The following is a 10,810-nucleotide window of genomic DNA, read 5'->3' on the forward strand; positions in this document are numbered from 1 at the left end:
ATGATAAAGTATTAATGTGGATCCGATTTTAATTGGGTTTAGCTGTATTCCACAGTAAATATGTACATAGGTACATTGTGCATACCCAACTCAAATGTAGTGTATTCTACTTAAGCAGGCTACTCTAAATGCAAAGTAGTAATGTAGTTATGCAAAGACAACTAAGATAAATATGTGCTAAACATCCAAGAAAACAGCCTTTAGGAAAAGCATTCAACACTGTAGAAGTGCTTGTTGTAAACCTGGCAACACAGACTGCTGACAGAAACACAATGGACCGTGTGGAGCTGCGTGATGGATCTTTGCTGCCACCCAGAGTCCAAGGAACCAACACTGGACAGGAACTCATCTGTTACTACTATAGTGTGGATGTTTACTGCAAAGTTTATGTCTAACATTATAATTTACTTTGAAAGACTTCAGCTTTATTTTGAAAATCCACACACCTGCTAACTAAAGTTTAAAAACCAGAGCCGCAGTTTTCAGTTTCAGCTGCTGACCGGGAGATGACAGCAGATACTGGTAAATCTACAGTCATCGACTCACGAAACTGCTCGGAAATTTCACACAGGGGATCATTAAAGTCATAAAGTATGATTGTACTTGTACTTGTATTTTGTATTAGTAAAGTAACTAGTAACTAAAAGGATCAAATAAATGTAGTTGGGTAAAAGTACAATATTTATCCCTGAAATGTAATAAAGTCAAAGTATGAACAGTAAGGTAGTAACAGAAAATTAAAATACTTTTAAATTAGAAATCCCCCAGTCCACCAGGTGCACACCAACTCAATACTGAAGTAAAAGTACTTGCCCAAAGACATGCTCGACTACAAGTACTAAACAACAAGTACTCCACTAAGAAATACATATAAATATCTGGGCATTAATCAGACTGAGTAACCGGATTACCGGATTATCTGGATTTTAATTGTAGATGCACTAATGTGTTGCAGCTGGTAAAGGTGGATAATAATTTAATAAAACACCTAAAACACATTAGCTGATTATATTTTGCATTTAGAATCTGCATCTGCAAACTAACTACAACTGTTAAATGAATGTGGTGAAGTAAAAAATAAGGTATTTCCCTCTGAACTGTTGGTAAGTAACAGTAAATTCAACATGTAAAATGTTGTACGTTACTTTAGTACATAGTTAATTTCCACCACTGGAGTTTCCAGACTTTCATTATAAAATGCTAAATGCTTTTATCACAGTGAGTGATGCTTCATTCGGTCAAAGCTGCAGTTAGAAAGTGATGATATCTTTTAATTTATGATGCCGATGAAGCAGAAACTCCATTATTAATAATCATTTTGTGACAAATTCCATTTTCTTTTTGAGACATTTTCTCCTTTTTTCTTCATTTCTCGCCTTCAGCTGCCAAACAGATGAATGGATGTCTGTCAAACTACTCTAACAGAGTAAATACTCTCATCCTTAGTGCTACTGACACCTGACACAAACAGAGAGTCTTTGCTGATTGTTCGTATGAAATCTCACATAGTTTATTTTACTTTATACCATTTGTTTTGTGCATTGTTGTTTATTATCTTTTTTTTTTTAAATTCATTTGTTCTCTTGTGTCCCCATCAGGCTCCTGTAAAAACACCACATATGCCATGTATGGTATTGTTACTGTAGCTCAGAGGTGAGGATTTAAGTTCACTGTTTCAGTAAGACAATAACATACCAGCGAGGGGCCCAGCGGGGCCCACATACACAGCAGAGCCGGGATCTGGTCACATAAACTCTACATGCCAACATGACAGATGCTTTCTATACCAGCTCACTCTGCACAGACCCCACACCTCCATCCATCCAGGATTAAAAGACAGACACGATTAAAATGCTTGTTTTTTTATTTTACCACATTAGTTCAGAGTTTTATCTTCGTGTTTGCTTTGTCAGCTGCGAAACAGAATAAGAGGAAGTGTTAAACAAATTTTTAAACGATTTTAAAATGATAATGTTAACGACTTTTACTCTAGTAAAGTCTCCGACTTCTCCCATCACTGCTCTGGTTGTAACTTATAAACTGCAGCTAACTGTTTATACTTCCTCTCCTCTGCAGGTCCGACTGTCAGTCAAACACACAGGGCAGCAACTTCAGGTTTTTCTTTGCTTTCATTCTTCTTTACCAATTTATTGTATCGCTGTTAACAAGAGGAAGAAATCCATATAGTATTTCAAGTGCTTGAGGCGAGATATCCAGCAGGATGGGTCTATTAGATTTTTCAGTTCAGTTCAGGAGCTCAGTTCATATCAGAGCTCCCTCAATTATTCTCACTGTAATAACAGCTTACACACTCCTGAAATGTGATTCAGCTTGGCGATTTCCTCCAGGAGCACTACATTAGATGACTGCCAAAAAAAAACCTGTGCATTTCTTTCATTTTGATCTGGTGACTGTTACAGTTCCTTCTGTGGACTCACCTACTAACTGTAGTTTTTATATATCGAATTCAGACTGAGAAAATTAAGTCTATTCAATCACTCTTGATATTCTGTGCAGGCTTTTGATGGAGAATATGTAGATGCTATATGTAGCATCTTAGAGCTGGACACATTGAACATTATCACAGATGACTTGAAATTAGAATTGAATAATTGAATAATAAAGGTAAAGAACTAAGCTGCTCACTGTTGTTAGAACAAGATTTAAAAGGACTGAATTAGCATGCTACCAATGATTTGACACTGGGAGAAGTTGAACTAAAGCAAAGCGACTTGTGTTTGTTGTTTTTAACTTTGCGTCTTCGTCCTCTCCGTAGTTGTGCTTCTTCCTCTCTGTCTCTCTCTATGTGCTTTTTTCTGTTTTGATGTGTCTAATGTGGATTTACTGGTCCTACCAACCTGCCTAGTGTTTTGTCTTCTGCTTGTTGTTGCTCTTCTTTCCTTTCTTTGCTTTCCACCTACCCCAAACGCTCGAGGCAGATGGCCGCCCACGGGTTCGTGGTAATGTGCACATTATTACTTCAATGGCCGCAACACAACTTGAAGTTAGAAAAGATTATTCGTTTGAAGTATGTGCAGGTGTGCAATAGTTATTTGATTAAAGTAAGTGGAAATATGCAGTTTATTTATAATTAGTTCTCAGGTCTCTCCTGCAAAATGGATCTCAATAAGATTTCCTGTTTGAATAAAGCTTAATTATAAAAGCTGAAGAGGACTCAGGTGGATCCAGCTCATCAACTATTTGGGCCTGTCACATCGTCAGCTTAGTGAGGCAATTGATCAATCAGTTGACACACCTGCACAACAACAGCACATCTCCTAATTTCAACAGTTTATTCATTTTGTGGATACTAACTGCAAAACAGTATAGAACAGAGATTAATCTGGTGCACAGACTGCAGATGTGTAACTGTGCTCTAATGAGGTGGCTCAGCTGGCAGGTTGAGAGCGACTTGGCAAAAACAATGGAACATGAAAATGGTGCAAACATTGAAACTCTAATGATCAGATTATTGTTTGTCTTTGCCAGATCACCCACATTTGGCCAATAATTGTCCAATTAGTGAATATGGGTTTGGCAGACATGTCCATTAATTATTAATTCCATGTCTTGGAGTCTAGAGCACACACTCCACATAATTACATGTATTTGTTTTCTTAGTATTTCAATGTAATTAATGAGTGAAATGCAAAGGCATTGACACATAACAAGAAAAAACAACAGTATTGTTTGACACTATATGTCTTTTTTAGCTGGAGGCAAACACTGCACTCTGCTGAAAATATTCCCCAAAGGAACAACTTATACTTCTCAGACTTTGATTCCAACTTGTGACTTGCACAAGTCACAGAACTAATGCAGAGGCCAACTTTTAGACAGCAACTTTTGTCCATTTGAAATGTGTTGATATGAATTTGCTGCAGAGCTGTTAGGTCCTCGCTATAGCTCCTTGATGTTTTCCTGCTTCACTTCCACTTGTTAGAAAGGTCATAGCTAAATTTAGAGAATGAAAGAAAGAGAAAGACAGAGAGAAAGACGCTGAGGTAATTGGTCTGTGGTAGACTCATTAGTGGCACACATTAAACAAAGCACCTGAATGCCTGACGAAAATGACCTTTTGATCTCTTCTTACATATTAATGACCAATTCTTTGATAAGCACAGTGGATTTTCATAGGCACAACTCACCTCCAAACGTTTTATATTCAGCTCCCCTAAATGGATTGTTTCAGTAATTCCCGCTTCAGTAATTTGAACCACAGTTTGTCTTATTAAGTTTTCGAGAGCTTCTGATTTCATCCTAACATGGAGATTTCTGTCAAATTGGTAAAATTCTCAGTTAACAGTTAAGTGAAACTGCACAGTGAAAACCTGGCACATCTGGAAACCTGCTTCATGAAATTGAGAGAGAAGGTTGAAATCAGGAGAGGAGACCCAAATATTGTGAAAGAGAGATGGATGAAGATGATGTAGGTGATTACATCTTATGTTTACATCCGATTTTTAATGAATGATGAATAATAAATATCCCATCAACCACAAAAGAGAAAGTAATTACTGTCTGTTTATTTTTAATAGAGGTTTAAGCATCACCATTGGTATCTTGGTGTCAGCTTATGGAATCTTAATGACCACAACGTCCTGAGTTAATAAGGACCAGATGAGCCTACATTATAAAATGTAAATGTCATCCAGGAAATTATATAGCTGGAAAAAAACACTGAAAAAATGTCAGACCAACTTTAAGGTTATAAACGCCCGATGTTCAGACTTAACTGTGAGATAATGTCACCTCCTGTAACACAGGCTAAGACAATACTACACTCTGCATTGTCTCCAGAATCAGGAGGTGAAAACCCACATCTAGGGTTCAGAGTACGTAGTAGAGGCTGTGCTAGAACCCGTCATTAGCACATCATTCACTCGAGACGTGGGGAAGACGGAGGCAGCTGCGTGTGTGTGTGTGAACATGTGAGAGAAATCCGAATGACTAACAGATGTTTCTGTCTCTAGGAGTGGAGGAATCAGGTGTTGATGAGCTTGAAGAGCCTGCTAAGTAATGGAAGAAATTACAGTCATGTGAACCTCTGCACAGTCGACACCCTTCTAGTGAAGCTCTTTGCTGGCAGGTGAAAAGAAGCAGGTGTTGAATTTGATGAAGTATGATGTGGTCCTCAAACTAGACGCAGCTCTTACTGCAATATGATTTACTGTATGTAGATTTTAGTCACTTGAAATACATGATTATTGTGAAAGTATTGAAAAAGCACAATATAACTTTATTGAACTGACATTTTATTGCAGCAACCCAATTGATTAATTAACCCAAAAAGTAAATGAAACAGTGAAAACAAGTTCAGTGCAACAGCAGCCACATACCTGCATATTGACATCCAGCCTGTGGTGTGTGTGAGTGCACGCTTAGATGTGAGGCAGAGGTAAGGACTTAATTCTAATTAATGAGCTGAATGTCATCAAATGCAAACCTGCACAGCCTGCCTCTACCTCCGCCATCACAAATTGTCTTTACACTTGCTGTAAACGCATGAAATGAGCACGTCTCACTCTGCACATTTATATTTGTTAACCTGTAATTTAACCATAATTCATTTCTGGAGGTGATTGAATCGCAGCTTCCACATCATTTTTATTTCAGCACAGCATTGCATTCGGCTGTGGTAAGTTTCACTAATTTAGTTTCTCATATTTTACCTTTAAGAGAAGAACACAGATAAATGATCCTGTTATCAGACAGTTTCAGGAACCTGGGGCACTGGCAGAATTTTCTTATATGATAGAAAAGCCATGTTAATTTCAACATATAAAACATGAAACAAAGCAAATATGCAAAGTGTGTGACTGCACAGTTGACAGCATTTTTCAAGGACATCTGGACAGAGATTATTAAAAAAGTACATCGTTCAGTTTATTTATCAGCTTCTTCAAGGCCGTAAACTCAAACTGGCAACAACGGGGTCATAAGTCACTACCATTACCTCCAAAATTACAGTCTTGCTGTTTCAGTATTTATGAACTGCTGTTGTGTATAATGATCTTTGTGATCTTTGCCATGCATCTGACCCAATAATCACTGTACTGTGTCACAGTCACTGCACCGAGCAACATGAAGGTGAAAATGGAATCTGCTCTGTGATAATAACCGAGGGATAAAATTTTAATGGACTGCACCGTGCACATCCATGTTACCCAGACTATCACCTCCACCTGCAAGCAGTAAATCCACCTTCAAAATTAGCTTCAACAGCCATTTTTATGAAACTAAGCAGAGCAGTTTTATCACGTTGATGCAGAAGAAGCAAAGTATCATGCATGAAACTCAGGTGAAGGATGCTAATGGTTAATAGTGTATACAGCCAGACTGAAGGGCACTTTGCAGTACAGAGCATTTAAAACTGTGCCAGGAGTTTATGACTTCAGAGCATGATCCTGTTTTTTATCTCAATGTCTTTTGGTTGACATAAAAACTGTCCGTAGCTTTTAGAGTAGACAGAGAGGCTTATACTCAACTCAATATACTGTTTTAATGAAAGTGTTTGTCAAAAGACAACTTTTGACAGAACAGCTATTTTACTTTTGCAGTTACAGAAGCAAAATGTTTCCTTTAAGTGAGATAATGTTAAAGTGACTCTCATATCACCTGGTTAATAGGAAGCATTTGAAATACACTCTAATACACTAAGATATTTTTACTGCAGTTGCCCAAAAGTAGAAAGCACTGTAACATGTTTGACAAGGCAATGAACATGGTCTTGATCCCAGTATTGTTGTCATTACCTGAGTCAAACCCACGTTTTTTCTAGCTGGGAGGCGACAGTGCTGACCACCACACCACCACATAGCAGAGCAGATGTTAGGAACACTTTATTTAATAGAAAAGTGTTGTTGTTTGGGCTATACAGAACAGTAAATGATTAATTTGTCTTTGTTATTCTGTGTTCTGGTTTCTGGTTTAGGAGTTAATAAAGTTTGTCACCTGGGGCACAGTTTTATTCCCAAAAACACACCTTTCATTTGGAGACTCAACAGGAAAGTGCCTGAATTCAGATCTCTAAACAATCCATTTTCAGTTTCCATTAGTGCATGTCCGTTTCATTACTGTATGTAGCCTATATTGGATAAACAGAGACGGTGTGCACACTTTAGAAACTGTAGCCCAGCATCTTCTTAAAGGAAACTGCTGTGAAACGCCTGGAAAAATAAAATAGAAATAGTTTGATGTTGTCTGCAGGGTGACATCTTTGTTGTGGTTTCATAAGAGGACCGTGTGTTTGTTAACACATTCAACACTCAGTCGATTCCTTTTGTTTGTTTATTGAGTGTCATTGTTGGTGGTAAATGGCAGCATCAGATGAGGCTCGTTACCAGAATAATCAATGAGTTGGTTGATGCATTCAAAACTGTGTCTGCTTAGACGGCTCTGATAAAAACATTCACAGTGAAGGGAGGACATACAGATGGAGCATACTCTCACATCCGTGGTTACGGTGTGTTCACGGGTAAGAGGCATGTAGTGGAACAAGCATGTAACAAAGTGATGTTTCTCTAAAGATGCATGTTTCCATCTGTGCTCGTGCTGTTCACACAAACTGATTAGGTTAGTTTGTCACAGCCTAAATGTCAGCATCAGAGCAGATGCTGGGCTTTCTACCAGACTGATAAATGACTGTTGCCCTCCCACTCATTATTGGACACAGTGTCAGTGTGTGAATGTGTGTGTGTGTGTGTCCACAAAGAGCGAAAAGAGAAGCAGAGTCTTTATTGGTGCAGGTATACTGAATTAAAAAGTCTCCTGCATTTGTGTCTTTCCATGTTTGGATGAATATGGCTGCATTCACAGTAATTTTGCTTCATGACCATACTACACTTTTGCATCAGTTCATAATTGTGTTAGATGCTAAGCAATAAAATTTTCTTTTTCTCTAAAAGGTACTATGCTGCCTGAATCAAACCTTAAATATCATTTAACCTCAGCTTTTATGGTCATATTCCTGCTTGTTCACATCATAGTGAAGTCACTGAAATATGAAACATGATTTTAGTGTGTGTATCAACAACTAATAAGCTAATGCTGGATTTTAATGTGTCAACACATAGTATGTGAGCAGCAGGGCAAGACTCCACTATATATTTCAGTAATTTATTCTCCTTGTGTAACAGACTTTTGTGCTGCTGAGCTGATAAAAATGTGAGGGTAAATCTGAAATCTGCTCTGCTGGGAGATTACTTTGTTTTGATGAACAGATACTTTTTGCTTTTCCCCTTTTCTGTGTGATAAGAGTTCAATTCAAGGAAATGTTGCAGCTAAATAGAAGCTGTTACTGCAGGTGATGGAACTTAAATTAAAAAACTACTTTTGATACACGTGAAAACACTAAAGATAAGAATTTAAAAGGTAGCTGTAAGCCAGTAGAATGAAATCTTGTACACGGCTTCTGATAAGCAAGAAGGAAGCTTATGGAGACTTTCTTTACTGGCATGGAAAAGTTTTAGGAGGAAATGTTTTTGTAAATCAGTTCCATTGAACAGCAGTCTGCTATGAGAATACAAAAAAAAAATCTGAATTAAAGAAGTGATCCGTTGTCTGCTTCAGTAATCACATCATGCACCCATCTGTCTGCTCGTGTGGTGCAGTGTGGACAGCTGAAGAGGAGAAGTGAAAGTCAAGAAGCCACAGTGATGCAGAGATGACCGACAGTAACACGGATCAACTCACAGTTTAGACAGAAACTAAAAACAAACACAACCAGCAGGTTCAGTGGCAGCGGTTATAGTACAGTAGTGGTTATAATCACACTCACTTTGTGTTCGCAGATCAATAGAAACAGGAGATTGAGATGATGAAACAGGCAGAAGACAAACAATTAGGAATTTAAATGACATATTTATAAATACAAAGGCACACTGTATCTTACACAGATCTTAAAATGTGACCATAACTGATATGACTTAGTGGTTCTAGGTTTTATACTTACATTTATTATTATATATAACTGCAGCCTAACACAGTGACCCCTTACAACCTTTTGCAGAAAGCAAGAATAGAACATATAACTGATTAAGGTCAAAGAAACAAATAAATAAATAAATGTCACATTATTCTGAGGGAGATGAAGAGTAGCTGCTGCTCATAATGTGATCAGGTTTGAGTTTGGACACATGGGGCATCTAATCCACAGCACAGATTTGTCTGACGACTGACCTCCACACAGCTGTGACTGCTGCTTTAAACTTAGGCCTGTGATTCCCTACGCCTAATAATAATAATAATAATAAAAATAATAATGATATTAATGATAATGATTTTTATTTATGTCTCAAGTTGTGGAGAAAATGAGAACTTATAGGAAAAAAAATGTGAGAGTAGTATGTGTTTCTGCATTAATTTGTCATAATATGTGATCTGATCTTCATATAAGTCAAGAGTATTAACACATATGATGTGCTTGCACAGCAATAACTTTAACCAGCCGCTTCCTGTAGCTGTGGATCAGACCTGCACACTGTTCAGGAGAAATTTGAGCCTATTCTTCCTGCAGAACTGCTTTAGCTCTGTCGTATTCGTTGGACGTCTGTGTGTGTGTGTGACTCTCTTCAAGTCGTTTCATAGCATCTCTATTGGGTTGAGGTCTGGGCTCTGACTTGGCCACTTCAAAAGGTGGATTTTGTTTTTCTGAAGCCGTTCTCTTGTGTGTTTTGGGTCATTGTCCTGTTGCGTCACCCAACTTCTACAGTTTCAGCTGACGTACAGACATTCTCAAATTATCCTGAAGAATTTTTTAATACACTTGGGAATTCATCTTCCCCTCAATCGCTGCAAGCTGGCCAGGCCCTGAATTTATAAATTCTTTGAAATCACTTGTAACCCTTTCCAGCTTTATGTAAATCAGCAGTTCTTGATCCTCTGTAGATCCTCTGAAAGCTCCTTTTAATGAGGCATGGCTCATTTAAGTGTTTTCTTCTTGTGCGGAGCAAACTCAAAAAGTTAAGTTTTTTTTTTTCAGTCGAATTAGCTCCTGTCCACACCTCCAAACTAATTTTCTTAACTCATGCTAACACCTGACTCCAATTAGCCTTTTGGAGGTCATTATTCACATACTTTTTCCACTAGCACTATGAGAGTTTTATTGTTGTTCTAAATAAAGAAATGAAAGATCAGAATTCTTTGTGAGTTTTTACTTTAGGCACATTGTATTTGTTATAAATCTTGACTTAGATGAAGATCAGATCACATTTTATGACAAATTAATTCAAAAAAACCACTAAATTCCAAAAGGAATTGCCACTAATTTAAAATGGTTTATTATATTCTCAGGGCAGTGCAGCTGGTAGGAGTAAAAAATGAATAGGCTTCATTCAGCAGGAAGTGTGCAGAAAGGCATCAGAAGCAGCAGAAAGGAAAACACCAAACCACGCTGGACACTCATCGGTCATCACCAGGGTTAACTCTCATTTGAACCCCCTGAAACAATTATACATGATAATAATGTCTGTATGAGATGCAAACGTCTTGCATGGTGTAGTTTGATTTTAACTCATGAAACATTAAAGTTACAGTATGCAACTTTCTTATAACATTTTTAAAATAGAAATATGTCCTATAGCTTGTGGAGAGGTTCGTCGACACCTCCCGGCACACACTCACAGAACAGCCTGGCAGCGGTGAGATAATTCACTTCTAAAAGTCAGACAATAGCAAGGATTTCTACTTGTGGCTTTTGTGGCTTCTCATTTATTGTAATTTCATATTAACAATCGCCTGGAGGGTTTGTGCAGTGTGCGGTGGAATCAAAGCGAGGTAAGCAGAGCTGGACAGCTTAAAGTTGCACTTT

This window comes from Anabas testudineus, chromosome 3 (assembly GCF_900324465.2).
Source record: "Anabas testudineus chromosome 3, fAnaTes1.2, whole genome shotgun sequence".
Classification (NCBI taxonomy): domain Eukaryota; kingdom Metazoa; phylum Chordata; class Actinopteri; order Anabantiformes; family Anabantidae; genus Anabas; species Anabas testudineus.